General features: G+C 42.4%; 2 long non-coding RNA genes across 3 annotated transcripts; one reads left to right on the top strand and one right to left on the bottom strand.

The window, feature by feature from the left end:
- Positions 1 to 1,698: 1,698 nt before the first annotated feature.
- LOC131507698 (uncharacterized) lies at positions 1,699 to 8,482 on the top strand. Its single transcript, XR_009259632.1, has 2 exons — positions 1,699 to 2,107; positions 8,311 to 8,482. It is a non-coding gene; the product is annotated as an uncharacterized LOC131507698 (long non-coding RNA).
- On the bottom strand, positions 2,104 to 16,145 carry LOC131507697 (uncharacterized). 2 transcript variants are annotated; one of them, XR_009259630.1, is made up of 3 exons: positions 15,159 to 16,145; positions 8,253 to 8,362; positions 2,104 to 2,271 (listed from the first exon to the last, which is right to left on the bottom strand). It is a non-coding gene; the product is annotated as an uncharacterized LOC131507697 (long non-coding RNA). The 2 variants fall into 2 exon arrangements; XR_009259631.1 differs by lacking the exon at positions 2,104 to 2,271 and adding an exon at positions 5,639 to 6,561.
- Between the last annotated feature and the right edge of the window lie 1,333 nt (positions 16,146 to 17,478).

Raw genomic sequence — 17,478 nt, 5'->3', positions numbered from 1 at the left:
GAAAATGCAAGGGCAGAAGTGACCAGGTGGTCCTTCTCGGACGCACCTAAACTTTCATACGTGGGGCGGAATGTCACGCGCCCGCTTGCACGCTCCGCTCCAGACGGCAATGACAAAACCGCACGTTTACAAGTGAGTGCCGAGGGGGTCACACAAAGGGTTACTCAATTCATTTCCGCGTGGCTGAGAGTTTTGAGGTAAGCCCTCTCGAGCTTCCATAGGTCACCTGGGACTTCAAAAGTAAATGATTTAGAGCTGTAGAGTGAAATAATGGTTATTGCTGATTAGTCCTGATGACCCTTGTGATACAGCAATAAAGCAGGTATTATAGAACTATATGCTTGATAAAATAAGTTCTGTATATGTAGGAGGGACGTAAAATGATGTTAACAATGGAAATAAATTATATATTAGCAAAACACATTATGTGTGATAATGTGTTATGTGTAAAATTTTATGTGATAACAAAAGGATTTAAATAACTGCTTACAATTGCCAAAGCACTTTCTCATTTATTACCTCACTTAATCCTCACAAAAATTCCTTGAGGTAAACTGTCCCAATAGTTCCATTTTATTTTTTTTATTTTTTATTTATTTATTTTTCCTTTTTTGCTTTTAATAGTTCCATTTTATAAATGAGAACACTGAGGACCAGAAAGATCAAGGGACTGGCCCAAGGACACACAGCCAATGAGACAACATTTCCATGTATCCACTGGCATGCTTTTGGCTGCAAGTAACAGAAAACACAAGCCAAAATGAACTCAACACTAAAGGAAATGTAGAAATTCCTGTAACAGAAAAAGTCTTGTGGGGCAGTAGGCTTCTGGCACAGTTTGATTAGAAATCCTGCTCTGTTTTATTCTGACTCTCTTGGAGTCACCCTTTTTTTGTGTGTCAGCTTTGTCCTCAGGCTCTTTTTCCACTTAGTAGCAAATGCTGAAGCCGGTTCAGGTCCTACCACGCTAAGGAGAAAGGACTTCTTTATCCAATCCCATCAGAGGCCAAGGGAATGCCACATGCTGATTGGCTTAGGACGGGATACATATCCATGCGTGAGCCAATGACCACGTCGATCGAGGCCACTGCCCAGAGCTGGGGATTGGATCGGTCTCCTCCAAACCCCACGGTTGCTATGCCGCAAGGGAGGGGTGGAATGGGTGCTGCAGAGTCAACCACAATACCCACCACACGTCGGAACTTGAATTCATGACTTAGAACTCTGAATCCTTTGGGTTTGTTCAGTTTTTGGTTTTGTTTTGGTTTTGTTTTCCCCTGGATCTTACGTACTGTTATCCTTTACTCCCAGCGCCGACAACTCTAACTAAAACTGCTATTTGTGTGTGTGTGTGTGTGTGTGTGTGTGTGTGTGTGTGTATAAATGTGCCTTAAAAAGTCCTTAGGTGACCAGAAGCCCTTTCCAATTGGCACACTGCGATTGGACATGCCTCTTGACCTTCTCCGACTCAAATTCTTCTACATTCTTTGCTCTGTTCACTTGTGTTTCAAACACATTTTTGTTTCTTTGTGTCAGAGCTCAGCTAGGAAGACAGGAACCACTGTGAATATTTAAAACAGAGGAAATTTAATGCAAGGAGATGAAAGAAATGGAGAAGCCAAACAAGGGATTGTGAGGCAATCCAGAGACCAGCCACAGCAGGAACTTGCCGCCGCTCCTGGGCTGGAGAGACAAAGGGAGGAGGTGGTGCCACCCAAGCCCAGGGCCCGGGATTGCCCAGAGGAAGCTGGGACTATGACAGGCTTCCGGCCGGCCGGGAGCTGGAGCCAAGGGAGAGAGGCAGCAGCTGCCAGAGACGCCACCTCAGTACAGCGGGAGAGGGAGAAACACCCCGACTTCCCCTTCCTCCTGCTCTCCACGCGCCCACCAGACCCTCCTGTGGGCCAAACCCGGTTGAGAGCCGGCTGACAAGGGGCCTGAGAACGTGAGCCTGGAGCGTCAGGCGCCCTGAATCCAAGCCAGGGGAGAAAGGGCGAGGAAAGGATCTCAGGTCCAAGATACTCAGAACCAGCACGTTTGCATGACAATGCCCTCTGCCTTCACTGTGGGAAAATTGTAGAAAATACAGATATACAAAGAGAAAAAGGTAAAAATCAATATTTTATTAGGTTGGTCTTTTTGGGTTTTTTTTCAGTTTTATTGGTATAGAATAGACGTACAGCACTGTATAAGGTCAAGGTGTATGGCGTAATGATTCGATTGACATATGAAATGATAGCCACAATAAGTTTAGTTCACGTTGATCATCTCCTACAGATAGAAAAGAAAAAAAGAAAAAAAAATGTTTGTTTTTTTTTTTCCTTGAGATGACAACTATTAGGACTTTATTAACAACCTTCCTACATACTATAGAGCAATGTTAACTCTAGTCATTATTTAGTACATCACATCCCTAGGACTTATTTATTTTATAACTGGAAGTTTGTACCTTTTGACTACCTTCCTCCAATTTCCCTACCCAGCATCCCTGGCTTCTAGTAACCACAAGTCTGGTCTCTTTTCCTATGAATTTCTGTTTTTTTCTTTCTCTTTTTTCTCCCTCCCTCCCTCCCTCCCTCCCTTTCTGCCTTCCTCCTTCCCTCCCTTCCTTCCTTTGTGATTCGACATATAAGGGAGATCAGACAGTATTTGTCTTTCTCTGTCTGACTTATGTCACTTAGCATCATGCCCTCCAGGTCCATTTGCCATTGCAAATGGCAGGATTTCCTTCTTTCTCATGGCTGAATAATATTCCATTGCATATATGCTCCATATTTTCTCATCCAATTCATCCATTGATGGATACTCAGATTATTTCCATGTCTTTGTAATTGTAAATACTGTGGCCACAAATATGGTTCCAAAGTTCTAGAGAAGCAGAGAACACCATCTATTAATACTTAGTATATTAATAATGTTGTTCACCATTTTTCTTTCAATGAGCTTTGCATTTTGCACTTACTCCCAGGATCTTTGTTTGTTTGCTTAAATGCAAAGTGTAGATATGACTTGAAGGATTATTTTGTTATTTTTGTTTTTATTGCGGGGGGCTCTTTTTGGTGAATGTGAATTTGTGCAAGTGGGTATATATGTGGGTATGCAATGAAGAATAAATTAGAAAATATTTCTTTTTTTTTTTTTTGAAAGAGGGAGAGAGAGGGCACAAGTGAGTAGAGGGCAGAGAGACAGAGACAGAGAGAGAGAGAGAAGCGGGGCTCACCCAAAGCAGGGCTTGTGTTGACCCTGAGTAGGGCTGGAGCTCACCCAGTGTGAGACTTGAACTCACAAACTGTGAGATCGTGACCTGACCTGAAGTCAGATGCTTAACCAACTGAGCCACCCAGGCACCCTAGAAAATATTTCTATTAAAAAAGAAAATATTTCTATTGATTGTCTTCCTTCCTGAGTAGAAACAAATATTTATATTTTTTATGTTTTTGCCTAACAATGCAGAGAAAAGTAAGTGCCCTGTGTTTTGAATATGAAGACATTCAAGACTTGGTTTTAATTGCAGTGTTAAATTTGTATCTGAAAAAAAAAAACACTTTAAAAAATTAGGCTGCAATGAACATGGGGGTGCAGATACTTCTTTGACATAGAATTTGAGAGGCAAGTGTTAGAGGGCAAAGTTAAATCAACCAATCTCAGAACTGCTGAATGCTGCCTACTTCTCATTATTCATTGTGTTCTGGTCCTTTCCCTGCCAGAAGGCTGAGCATTCAAGTAGTTTGACATTTTGTTACATATACTCTGAAAAATTTATCTTCTCCGCCCTATCAAGTCAAATGTCAAAAATAGATTTGACAACTGTGTTCAGAAGCTTTATTTCTTCCAAGAAACGATTTTGCTTCTTTTCTCAGATAACATGAACTATGATTTATCAGGTCTCCTCTTTGCCCAGGCTACCAGGAAACTCAGTGTTACCTCTCCTATTAAGACCAGCAAATGCTAGCCCTTATGATGGGCACATGCCTCCTCTCTCTTCCCCACATTCCAAATTATATTGTTTCACGTCAGCTCCGTGGGGTACGTGTTTGAGTGAAGAAGACGGAAATAAATTTAGGCACATAAGGAAGAAGCCCTTGACTTATTTCCCCAGAGGGTTGCTGGGGCATCACTTGGCCTGTCCAACTTCGTCCACTTTAAGCCAGCTGGCCAGCACTGGGGAATCATCTGCCACAGTGGAACAGATTCTGTCTACCGCCCTCCCCGATGGCAGATGGCCACCCTGTACGAATCCACGTCATACATCATTGCTGAGTGAGACACCACCATCCACTGGACGAATCACCAGCGTCCTTGCTCCAACTCAGTCGGCTAGGAATTATATGTGTGTGCTCAAATAGACTCCGGTTCAATAAGTTTTCAGCTGTGGGATGCCCTACTGAGCATCTTGACAATGGAAAGGGGCGGAGCAAGAGGCTTCCAGAGGGATTACGGTTAGATTTTTAATTAGATTGGGCATTTTAATTAGGTCGGGCAAAGCTTTTGCAAAGAGGTGAAAGCATTGTCCCTTCAAGCGAGTACCTCTCTGGCCTGTTTTGCTTCCTTGATTCACAAAAGTCCCTTTTGAAATGTTTCTCTTGTACTTTGTTTATCTGAGGCTGACAGTCTGGCATCAGGCCCAATTTAATATAATTTTTACTGTTGCTATCACATCCCCAATTCTATCAAGACGGTTATTACCGTGTTGTCTAAGACACCTTGCCGTGGCAATGAACAGACCAGGTGCACACCCACACTCACCCCACCCCACCCGTTTCTACTTCAAATTTCAGAAATGAACTCGATGCTCGCTCCCATCCCATTGAGACAACAAGAGCTTGTGACTCTAGCACAGCAAAGTAGGTATTTAGCAATTATCTAGATAATTTGATTGGGATGGGCAAACAATTCATGTAATTTAGGTTCTAGAGTATATCTGTGGGTCTAAAAAACATGGACAATCCTCCAATTGCTTACAATTGCTTCAGAGTTCTATAAACACATAGGCTGCTTTTACAGCAAATTTGCTTCCCTAATTATGTTTTACATAATCTAATGCGTTCATATTAATTTGTATTCTCTAAGCATTTACCAGCCCAGAGGTATGTTGCCTGGTAGGCTGGAGAGGAAAACTGACCACAGATGATCATCAGGGTAGAGCTGAAAGTTGGCAATAGTAGTAAAGATCCAGTACTGACAAAAGGAACCACTACAGCATTTGGTTTGGAAAATGATGTGTGTGTGTGTGTGTGTGTGTGTGTGTGTAAGTTCCATTCTTAGTTTCAGTGCAGAGTTGGGTCAGACTCTTAACATGGCTTTAGAACATGGGCATTGATGGTGAATGACTGTAATAATAACCCACTTCAGGGGCATGGACATTGGCCAGTAGACATACACCTCTGGCTTTGAGTCAAGGCTCAAGGTGGAGCCTGGGCCTGGACTTGTCCAGGAGGCCTATGCCTTCAGCAGATAGAGTCTTACTGCAGAATTATATCACACTAACAATGAAACTTACTGGAAAAACAAATAAAATGCTTTAAATGTTTAAATGCACTTCCAAGTATTCATCCTCCAAATATTTAGACTCTGAGCCGACTGGGCCAAGAGCCCAAGCTTCCTGTGCACACTGGATGGTTCCAACAATCTCCCCAAGATCAGCAAATATATAACAACTTAAAATATCATCCTTTTGGAGCCAAAAAAATTATTCCCCAGGTACTGCTCCAGGAAATCAGCTAGATCTTTGTCCAAAGTCCTCTGTAGTGTCTACGGGAGTTGATTAATTTTTAATAAATTTTTACCAAGGCCTCCCTAAGACCATGGTCTGTGTCCACTGTGAGCTGCTACACAAACAAGAGTGGGATGGAGATTTAGGAGGAGAAGTGGGTAGGAGGAAGGGAAAGGAAGAGGAAGAGGGAGGCAGAAAGAGCGACAAGCAGTTTGTTGAGGAAACTGGTCGCCCTAGAAGGCTTTGATGCCTGAATCAAGTCTTGAAGAGGAAGTTGGAGAAAACCAGGAATTTTGTTTTTGTTGTTTAAGGGAGGGGGAGAGGAGGGCAAGGGCAGCAGAGATTGATTTCCTTTTGCATTTAAATTTCTCTAAATTCAGTAGTCATAAAATTCATTTTCCTTTTCTCAGGGACATTCATACAAAAATTCCCCCTTTTGAAGCCTCCACAGCAAAAAAAAAAATTATCTGATTCTAGAGGCTAGTCATCTCTTCTTTAACTAAGATGCTCCACCAAATTAAATAAATACCCTTAATATAGATCTTGATTTTAGAATATTTTATTAGTGCTTAGTTCAGTCTTCCCTGTAGACTAGGTAGAACAGTGAAGGCAAATTTTACATGCATTTAACTTTTGTAAGTTTGATTATATGAGAGAGAGAGAGAGAGAGAGAAAGAGAGAGACAGGGATGGGGGGAGGTGTTAGCTGAGAAACAGTATACCAGTTTCTGGCACGGCTCCTCCCTAAGAGAGTTTCAAGGGCAGTTTTGATTATCTGTGGCCTTCATCTTGTGGCTGTCTTCAGAACCTGACCTTCTGATCAAACACATCGATGATGAATGATTATCCCTTGGTAAATGGAAAAATTAAAAAAGAAGTGTGGTCATTTCTCTGATATTTCTCAATCTGTACCATAACTAGAAACTTGGCTTTCTAAATTTCTGTGCCCAACTACAAAGCCCACCACAATGTCTTTTGCCTTTTTCTTAATTTGAGGTACGAAACTGAGGTCCACAAATGAAAAAGCCCTTCCTTCCTTCCTTCCTTCCTTGCTTCCTTCCTTCCCTCCTTGCTTCCTTCCTTCCCTCCTTTTCTTTCCCTTCCTCCCTCCTTTCTTCTTTCCAGTATTTGTGGAGTATCAACAATGTACCAAGTTCAGGATTCAATCAAAAAGGGAGTCAAAAGACCTAGTCTTGACTTGGCCATGTTTTACTTGCACTATGACATTGGGGAAACTACTGATCCTTCTGGGTCTCAATCCACCAAAAAAAAAAAGTGAAAAAAAAATGGCTCATAAATTCTAAATTTTCTCCCAGTGATAAAATTCTGTGAAATCAACTTGGAAATATTTCCTTAAAACTTAAAAAAAATAGTACAAACTTTCCTCACGGCAACCTTATCTATTCCTGACAAGCACTCTGTCCCTGCAGCTCCTGTCCCTCAGCTTTGTCCTTCCAGGCTGCAGCCGGTTTTGACTACCTCCCTCTCCCTCCGGATTCACCATCACTCCCCCCACCCCCCACCCCCTTCGAGCTCGGGGGCTTCCAAGGTTTCAACAAAATGAAGAGATGTCTTCCAAGGTTTAGTTTCCTGTCGTAGATGCTCTTCTTCAGGCCCCAGGAGGGTGATTCAGGCTTCAGTTTTTTGATGAAAAGTGAGAATAACCACGTTATGGACAAGAGATATGGAAATCAATCTGCTACAAGATTAATTATACTTTCAGATTGTGCAAATGCTTCATTTTCAATGACTGCATCATTTGTAATGTGGCTTTTGTGTTCCATCATCGGGCATGGGAACCTGTTCACACTTAGTTGGTGGATTTGGCATAATAGTGTTTCAAGCACCAGTGGTCTTTATTTAATCTAACCTAAAAGATAATAATAAAACACTTGGTTACTCCAAAAGGGAAAATGTATTTTTTTTAATTTTTGTATTTTTAAAAAAAAATTTTTTTTAACATTTATTTATTTTTGAGACAGAGAGAGACAGAACATGAACGGGGGAGGGGCAGAGAGAGAGAGGGAGACACAGAATCTGAAACAGGCTCCAGGCTCTGAGCCGTCAGCACAGAGCCCGACGCGGAGCTCGAACTCATGCACCGCAAGATCATGACCTGAGCGAAGTCGGACGCTTAACCGACTGAGCCACCCAGGCGCCCCAATTTTTGTATTTTTAAGTAATCTCTACACCCAACATGGGGCTCGAACTCACAACCCCAAGATCCAGAGCGGCACACTCTTCAGACTAAGCCAAGCAGGTGCCTCTAAAAGGGAAAAATATTCTTGTAAAATGCTTGAATGTCTGTGATATCGTATCAGGGAATGTTGACCAAATACTACTTTAGGTAAAAACCTGCTTCTTAGTTCTGTTCAACCAATAATTACATATTTGTGAAGAAGCCCTATTCTGCCAGTAGGTGAACTCAATTCACTCCCTGAGCATTAAGGAGAATATAAAAAATGTGGAATTTCGTGAGATTCGGGGAGATGTGGTGGAAAGCCAGACACTTGAATTTGAATCCCACTTCTGTAACTTACGAAATATGTGCTCCCAGGAAAGGTACTGTGTCATTTTGAGCTTTCTCTTCCCCACCAGGACATTAACAACGCCTGCTTTATCTTCCTCATAAAATGTTTGTGAGGATAAACTGATGGAATAGAAGAAGAATGGATTACAGTCACAGAAGGCTTCCATTGCCAACACTTCACACATGCCCTCACTGAATCTTCACAGAAACGCCATTTTATACGAAACCACATCACTGCAAGGTTAAGAGGCTTCTAATAAAAGGTGGAGCTGGCATTCAAGCCAAAGCGGAATACGTGCCTTTACCTCCGTATGAAAATCAATTACACAAAGGTAGCTACTAACATTTTTTGAAGCATAAGGGGAGGAAAAGACTTTTCTTTTGCCCCCCCCAACTCGAAATGGAAAAGCGTCGGGAGGAGAAACGCCTGCGATATTTTGAGTGCGCATTATATGATTAAGATGACTCTATGAGGCTAATCGCATGAAAATGTTTCACACTTTGTGGCTTTCTTACAAAGTTATAACGCTTTTGACTTACCAGGCTTAAAAATACCACGCATTTACGCAACAATCCCACATTTCCCTCTTGAATTTGCATTCCAACAAATGAAAATAATTTTTTAATATCATGGCATTACAAATTGCTGGACTCGAGGGAATCCAACATCTTTTGCTTTCTGCCTGCCTCATAGAAGCAGGCAAAAACTTGAAAACCAAAGACACCAGCAACCTTCCAGCAAACAAAGGCAGTCATTATGTTTTCTGCACTTAGGAGCTTTTCCTCTGCCAGGCAGATACAGAGAGTACTCATCTCCTTCCAACTCCCAAATCTCTTGACTTCCTCCTTCTCCTCTCTGTCTAGGGCCTTTTGAGTGAGATGGCCAATAAGCCCCTTGTTTCAAATCTCTGCAGGAACAAGTGGATGCTACTCTCAGTGTCCACTAAACCATAAGTCCTTTGAGGATACGGGAAGACATCCACCAATCTCAAGATCGAAATGCAACAAGGGGAAGTCCGCGAGCAAAGGAAGGGGCTGCGGACCACTGCCTTCCCTTACAAAGATGGTAGAATCTCTGGGGATAGTAAGCAGTTTACTTCTGCATGGTGTATGTACATAGCAAGGGTTCAAGAATAATATTCTTTATTTAGTTTCACATTTTAAAATGTTCTTTGAGTACAAAAAACAACACTATTAGGAACTGTGTACTTTGATACATATTCTGTCTCTCAGCCTGGCAGTGATAGGATTTGAACCCATGCCCAGCAGACTCCAACACTCCTGCCTTTTTTCTTTCTTTCTTTCTTTTGTTCTTTTTCTTTCTTTCTTTCTCCCTTTCTTTCTTTCTCTCTTTCTTTCTTTCTTTTTCCCTTTCTTTCTTTCTTTCTTTCTTTCTTTCTTTCTTTCTTTCTTTCCTCATAACCTCTATACCCAATGTGGGGCTTGAATACACAACCCCAAGATCAAGAGTTGCATGCTTTATGGACCGAGCCAGCCAGGCACCCCCAACTCCTGCCCTTTTCTTAACAATAGAATGCCCTGAATGGATTCCCAAGATCACAGAGTAGCCATTTATGATCATATTTTCTTAGTTATTTCATTCCACATTCTAAAACAGGTGTAATTGTACATTTTCAGTAAAACAACAACAAAAGATCTAAAGAGAATGGGAGGGAAATTTTTTTTTTCTGAATGCTTTAGGTTTTAATCCCAAAAAGCAACACATGTACTCTAAGCACCCCTCTCCCTCTTTGATTTTACGATTCCTGTAATGTTTCCCTGGTCACAACTGCCAGGAAGGGGGTAACTGGGTAAACCCAGAAAGGGTTACCAACAGAGGGCCAAATCAACAAAAAAAGATCAATTTGAAAATAAAATGATTTCAGGGGGCGCCTGGGTGGCGCAGTCGGTTAAGCGTCCGACTTCAGCCAGGTCACGATCTCGCAGTCCGTGAGTTCGAGCCCCGCGTCAGGCTCTGGGCTGATGGCTCGGAGCCTGGAGCCTGTTTCCGATTCTGTGTCTCCCTCTCTCTCTGCCCCTCCCCCGTTCATGCTCTGTCTCTCTCTGTCCCAAAAATAAATAAAAAACGTTGAAAAAAAAAAAAAAAAAAAAAAGAAAAGAAAATGATTTCAGATGTGTTGACTACTGGAAAATCAGGGTGGTTATGTTAGCACATGTCCCAAATAGTGTTCTCCAGCCTGCAAGTTGCTTGCATTGTCCAACAAAGTAGGAATGCCCAAGGGAATAGAACCTCGTCACCTCCCTTGCCTCCTCCCTACTCCCACTGACAATCCAGCAGAATTCAGCCCCAAAGGTAGGAGTTTGGTGTTGATGAGTCTGGACTGGCCCTGGGGCATCCCAACAACCCTAGCATGTCTATTGTCACTCCTCTGGCAAGGCTGTTTTCACAAAGAAAACATTCTTAATCATTCAGTAGGAACTGGGCTATCAAAACCAATTACCCACCAGTTAGACAAATGAATTCTGCTAGACAAGCATTCCCTTCCAAGCTTGAGGATGGCTTGACTGTTATACAGGGTAAAGTGTCCATTGTCACAGTCTTCCCTCAAAAGGTAGTGGGGCAGGGTGCTTGATCCCCAAGAAAGTCCATCAAGAAAAGGAGAAGGATAGTTTCAGGACATTTAACGCTGCCCAACAAGTCCAACTTAAGTTGAGAGTGGTTAATATTCATGAGAGCAGCACGGGAAGTCACTGTCAGCTCAGACGGCCTAAAACACACAAGTCCATTAAGCAGTCCAATGAAGGTGACATGAGGCATGAGTGATGCCCAAGATGGTGACACACCCAGCATGGCTGGATATGAAGCAAGCCTCCTGACAGTTGAATGTGTTGTGAAATACTTGTGGATTCCTTGGATAAGCATCTCCCATTCCTGTGATAAATAGAGACAAGTCAGGGAAAGCTACTAGACCACTAAGCCAAAATACAAATTGATGGGGAATGGTGGCATCCACAGCAATGAATAGCCTTGGAGGTTCTTTGATCTGTGCAGTACTATATTTGGCTCAAGGCCCCATTAAAACCAAGCAGTTTATGTTTGGGCCAATAAATAGAGCTAATAAAAGTCATCCTTGGACTGGGACTCTTTGAATGGGTGGCACACAGGTCATTTATGGTATTTAGTGACTGTGAATGTTGATGGTACTGCTACTATGTGTATACAGGTCCCTCGGAACCCTAGATGAGAAGGGTCTGTAGCACCCAGGAGAGCAATAAGAGTATAAGCTACTCCAAGCCCCAGCATTGACATTTCATTTGACAAATATGCATTGAGCATTGACTAGGTGCCAGAGTTGAAACAAGAAGGATACACATATGAATAAGAAGTAGACCCTGCTCATGAGACTCTGGATTAGAGCAAAGGCATTTATGTACCCCCCGCAACAACATAGGTCAGACCGTGATGGCAGCCAACCAGAAGGAAGAGCAATTCGTTTTACATGGGGAGATTCTGGAAGACTTTGCAAAGGTGCTATTTAACTGAACCATAAAGAAGGAGTAAAAGAACCAACAATAGAAAAGCATGGTATTCTGAGCAGACACAAGCTAAGCAAGACTTTGAAGAGCTGAGGGGCAAAGGCAGCTATAGAGAGAGGGCTAGAATTCCAGCAAGGAGGGGGTATAAGGCCTGAGGCTGGAAAGGTAGGTCAGGATGGGGGGCAAATGGTCTGGAATGACTTGCTATGCATGCACTTGACCTTATTTTTGTAGGCCAGGGGGTTGTACGCATGTTATATTGTTGCATTTTACGTTTGTTTTTAAATTTTTATATTTCAACAGAGCTTTTGTCAAGTGATCCCTGCATGAAACTAAATGTATATAACCAAGAGAAGTGATGATTTATTGGTACAAACTTACTTTTATAATCTCAGCTTTATTACATTTTGCTTCTTCTTAAATTAACCAATGGGAGGGGCGCCTGGGTGGCTCAGTTGGTTAAGCGTCCAACTTCGGCTCAGGTCATGATCTCACGGCTCGTGAGTTCGAGCCCCGCGTCGGGCTCTGTGCTGACAGCTCAGAGCCTGGAGCCTGTTTCAGATTCTTTGCCTCCCTCTCTCTCTCTGACCCTCCCCCGTTCATCCTCTGTCTCTCTCTGTCTCAAAAGTAAATAAACGTTAAAAAAAAAAAAATTTTAATTAACCAATGGGAAAAATGATCATTGTTTGCACATTAGTGAAGATTTTTTTCTGAGTGCAAGTGACAGAAAATCCAATCCCAACTAACTCAGGGAAGAAACATAAAGTAGGGAATGAGAAAGATTTATTTACTTTTAAGAAAAAAATTTTTAATATTTATTTTTGAGAGAGAGAGTCACGGACCGCAAGCAGGGGAGGGTCAGAGAGAGAGAGAGAGAGACACAGAATCCGAAGCAGGCTCCAGGGTCTGAGCCGTCAGCACAGAGCCTGACACGAGGCTCAAACTCAAGATCGTGATCTGAGTCGAAGTGGTTCTGGGATTCGGGAGAGGCTAAAGGAATAGATCAAAGCTTTTTGCCCATTGTAATGCAGTTCAGCACCCTCTCTACTGGCTGCTCAATTCTCAAGAAGGGCTTCCTCCCTGTGATGGGCCCCAGCAGCTCTGAGCTTACAACCATGTTTATCAGTTGCAATCTCCTTCCTATGAGAGCCCAACACAGTCTCAGAATGAAGCCTCAGTGGCCTGGCCTGGCTCACATGCCTATCCCTTCACCTGTCACTGTGGTCTGACAATGGTGCCTACTGAGTGGCCCTGGGGGGTCCTGCGTAAGCCCAGGGTCCCCATGGACGGAGCGAGGAGGCAGGTGGTGCCTCAGAGGGAAGCAGAGGTGCTGCTACCAGAAGGAAGGAGGGATGCCCAGCAGGTAAAAACAACACAGTTGACTCTGTTGTGCAAATATAACGTGAAAACTTTAAATCAGGGATAAGGGATGTCAATTACAGGCTTATATCAGTCTTAATACTCAGTTTGCTTCTGTATTTTATTTTATTTGCACAGGATTGAGAAAATCCTGATTCACATAAGGGAGTGGTTGCAAATAGTAACCGTTTTTTAGACAGCATGCCTGGAACACCCAGGATACTCTTCAGTTAGATTTGTGCCAGAGTTGAAAGTAGACCGAAAGTTTGAGTAACAGGAAATTCTATTTCAAAGTTTAATTTCAGAAACCGTGAAGAGGCTCCTTTGCTAATCTGAGTGTTCTCCAGGAAGATGCTTCTCAAATATAAATGTAATATATGATGATAAATTCAACAATATCATTTTTTTTAACTCCAATATCTCAGTAACTAAGCTTCAAAGTTTGAATACAGTAAAATACATGTTGTTTTGCTATTGGAGTCACAATTTGAAGTTTCAACCAAACTGCTGACATGTTATCAGCAAGGAAGCACAGTGATATTATAACCCCATATTGCCAAATTGGACACATTCGGCTTATTAATAAACATCAGCCATTGGGGTGCCTGGGTGGCTTAGTCGGTAGGTTGTGTGAGGGACTTCAACTCAGGTTGTGGTCTCCAGGTTGGAGAACTCAAGCTCCACATCCGGCTCATTGACTTAGCGCTCAGAGCTGCTTCCGATCCTCTGTCCTCTTCTCTCTGCCCCTCCCCTGCTTGCGCTCTCTCAAAAATCAACATTAAAAAAAGAAATCAGCTAGCAATGTAACTTTTATATCAGAGTCCTATTTTGCAAAGTTTCCTTTTGAAGAAAATATTGATTTCTCATCTCAATTGAAATAGTAATAATAACACCTTGCTCTGATACTGGGGATAACTATTACCAGAAAAAAAGTAAATTTGGGAGCTCACAACCTATTATATTCCAAGTAATGTTGAAAAGCTAGGTTTGGGGTGCCTGGGTGGCTCAGTCAGTTAAGTGTCTGACTCTTCATTTCTGCTCAGGTGATGGTCTCATGATTCATGGGATGGAGCCCCGTGTCAGGCTCTGTGCTAATGGTGTGCATCCCGCTTGGGATTCTCTCACTCTCTCTGTGCCTTTTTTTCTGCTTGTGCTCTCTCTCTCAAAATAAATAAACTTAAGAAAAAAGGAAAGGAAAGGAAAGGAATGAAAAGAGAAAAGAAAAGAAAGGAAGAAAAGAAGAGAAAAGAAAAGAAAAGTTTGGTTTAATGATCATGTCTTACTAAACTGACAATATAGAGAGTATTATTAACCACTGTTTTTTTTTTTTGTTTTTTTTTGTTTTTTTAAAGGCTTAAAATGTATTTTAATAAGTTGATGCTGCATTACTGCTCCATTTCTCAGAAAAACTCCAAAGATATCAGGGACAAATCAAACATGGTACACCAATTAAAAAATGCACAGCATAACTACCTAAGATAGGCAAGGCTAAGAGCTACTGTCTGACCTTCAGCATACAGCAACCCTGTTCCCAAGATTGTACTAGCCTATCAAGAAAAGCTGTGAACAGCAACATCATAGACACAAAAGGGCCATTCCTGGTATTAACCACTGTTTTAAAAGATACGGCTACATCCTTAATAGCTAGCCTTTTCTATGTAGCTTTCCAGTGTCTCCTCTAAAATGGCGTTCAGCAACGTTTCCCTAGTATTTTGGCCCACTGCAGCCATGCTACATTATTTTGTTTTTCTTGGTGTGGATGACATGATTTCCTTCCTAGACCGAAAAGCTCCATAAGGCTGGGACTCTGTCTCATTGCATGCTTTCTTCTCATATAGCACAGTGTAATGTATACTAAGAGCTTAGTATAATGTCTGATATGAGGCAGGACTCAATAAATGCTCAGTAAATAAATACATTTAAAAAATTAATGTGGCTCATTTACAACAAAGTTAAAGCGGAATTTTTGCCTAGCCGTTGTGTCAAATAAAATTCATGAGATTAAATGGTTCTGTACCCCCGAATGAATGGCAGACAAAATCAAAAACCAAAAACTTACCTCCTTTAGAGGAATGCTAACTGAACTTCCCGTGGCTCTTTTGGCCACATGCACACTCACACTTTTCTCCAGTTAATTCATCCAACGATTCGCCAGCACCTCCTATGTGCTGGTATACTATCCGGTTGCTGAGGATGTTTTAAGAAGGCACTGAACACAGTTCTTGACCTTAAGGAGTGTAGTCAGGGAGAATCATAAAAACAAATCATCATAACGCCACCTGATACGTGCCATAATAGAGATATGAATATTACATGGCGTTGATCAGGCTTTTTCAGGTTGCCAGGAAGAGAGATGTGCTCTGGTGACTCGGGTTAACGTGGCTCATTGCAAGGATACCGGAGGAAGTGGGGAAGAGCAGGAAGCAGTTTTAACAGCTGCCTGGCGGAGCTGGGAATGTCGTTCAGGACACAGTATACCTCCAGCCACCTGTTTTTCTTGACATTGCTTCAGCAGTAGGCATCTGTTGCTCCCTCTCTAATGCTCTGCCAGTATAGTGACTCAGCTGCGCTCTGCCTCTGCTTTTCTCTGCTCACGCTGCCAAACCCTCTCTGCACTTCTTTTCCTCTACGCCGTTGTTCCTGTTTTGTCATGGCTCCCAGCGCCATGTGGACAGGGCTTTCTGACGGTTCTCAGGGAGTCTGCCCATTTCCACCCTACCGTTTCATTACTTCCCCCTCTCCCACACCCAATGGGTCCCAAATTCTAATTGCGTGAAAGAGGTTCTGTTCCACTGGCCGGTCATCGTCTAGGAAACTGACCACCGGAGGCGGAGCTCTTGCATCAGCCCATTTCATTGGCTACTTGGATATTCCGTGAATGGTTGCCTTTGGGTCAGGCGTCAATTCTCAGTTCAATCTGCTGTAGCCAAGGAAGCGGGGCTGAGGTTTACCTCATGTACAGAGAGCACCGTCTGCAGCCGCTTGCATCACAAGAGGGTTGTAGCTGAGGCTGGCAACCTTATCATTTGACCCTCCTCCAGTACAGTGTTCCAGTACAGCACAGTATATTGTTTGCCATCTTGAGTTTATGTCAACTGTTCCGCTTTGCTGCAAATAATGTCAGTTATAATCGATTTTTGAAATAGACTTTTAAAAGTTATTTTAAATAGCTAAAAGTTAAACACAACTTGAATCCCCCGAAAGAAGAAAAATAGTTGGACAAATTATATTTATAAGAAGGAATATTATACAACCTTCTAAGAGAATCGTAAATTTGGAGGATATATCATGGCAAGAGAAAATGCTTATTGATGTAATGTTAAATAAAAATCAGCACACACAAGTTATATAGTATTATTAGTGAGATAATTGTACAATAGAGTTGAGAGAGAATAAACTGGAAAGACAAGGTGAGGGGGGCTTGGCATGGTGAGATGATATACGAGTTTTACATTTGTATGCATTTTTTGTATTTCCCAACCTTTCAAAGGCAAAAGAAAAATCCTCAATTTTAAGATACATAAAGCAGTATAAATGGCACCCTTTCTTAGTAGGCAAAGCCCCCATGTTGGTTTGACAAGAAGTGCAAGATACTTTGGATCCCACTTTCAGAAAAGAAAGCGAGGTCTTCTTTCTTATGCACAATGCCTAACAGCAGAGAAAACCAAGATGACAGTGAAGTCAACAGTACAGCAGGGTAACAGGATGCATGTTGGCTGACCATGCGTTCTGTGTTGCATTCTTGGAAGGATGTCGTGCATTTGCTATTATACATAGCAAAATGTAGTCCTTGCTCATCCTGATCACATGTTCATGGACCACAATGGAATGGGGTTCAGGAGGCGCAGAATGGGAGACAGTCTGTGAACAACTGTACTCCAATGGAAAAAAAGTACTAACAAGATAATACAAAAGAGCGTGGAGGCCCAGAAAAGATGGCCAAGTTTGCCTGTGAGAGTGAGGGAAGAGTTTAGAAACTGAGTGGCGTTTGAGCTGAGCCTTAAGTAATAGTAATCGACTTTTCAAGGGAGCCAGGAAAAGGGCACATTTCTTCCCTTCCTAAATTCTGAACTAATTGAAAAATAATATAGAGGGATTAGGCAGATGGGAAACCAAACTATCACCTTTACTTGATATGGTTGATATTGAAGAATAAGGCTTGGGAGGCTGGGTGGCTCAGTCGTGAAGCATCTGATTTTGGCTTAGGTCATGATCTCACGGTCCATGAATTCGAGTCCCATATCAGGTGAGCTTGAGCCCCACCTTGGGTGAGCACAGGCCCTGCTTCTCTCTCTCTCTTACTCCCCTTCTCTCTCTCTGCCCCTCCTGGGATTCTCCCCCCCTCCTTTCTTTCTCCCTCCCCCTCTGCCCCTTGCTTA

This window comes from Neofelis nebulosa, chromosome 3 (genome assembly GCF_028018385.1).
Source record: "Neofelis nebulosa isolate mNeoNeb1 chromosome 3, mNeoNeb1.pri, whole genome shotgun sequence".
Classification (NCBI taxonomy): Eukaryota; Metazoa; Chordata; class Mammalia; order Carnivora; family Felidae; genus Neofelis; species Neofelis nebulosa.
Note: the sequence above shows the minus strand (reverse complement) of the source record. Positions and strands in the feature narration are given on the sequence as shown.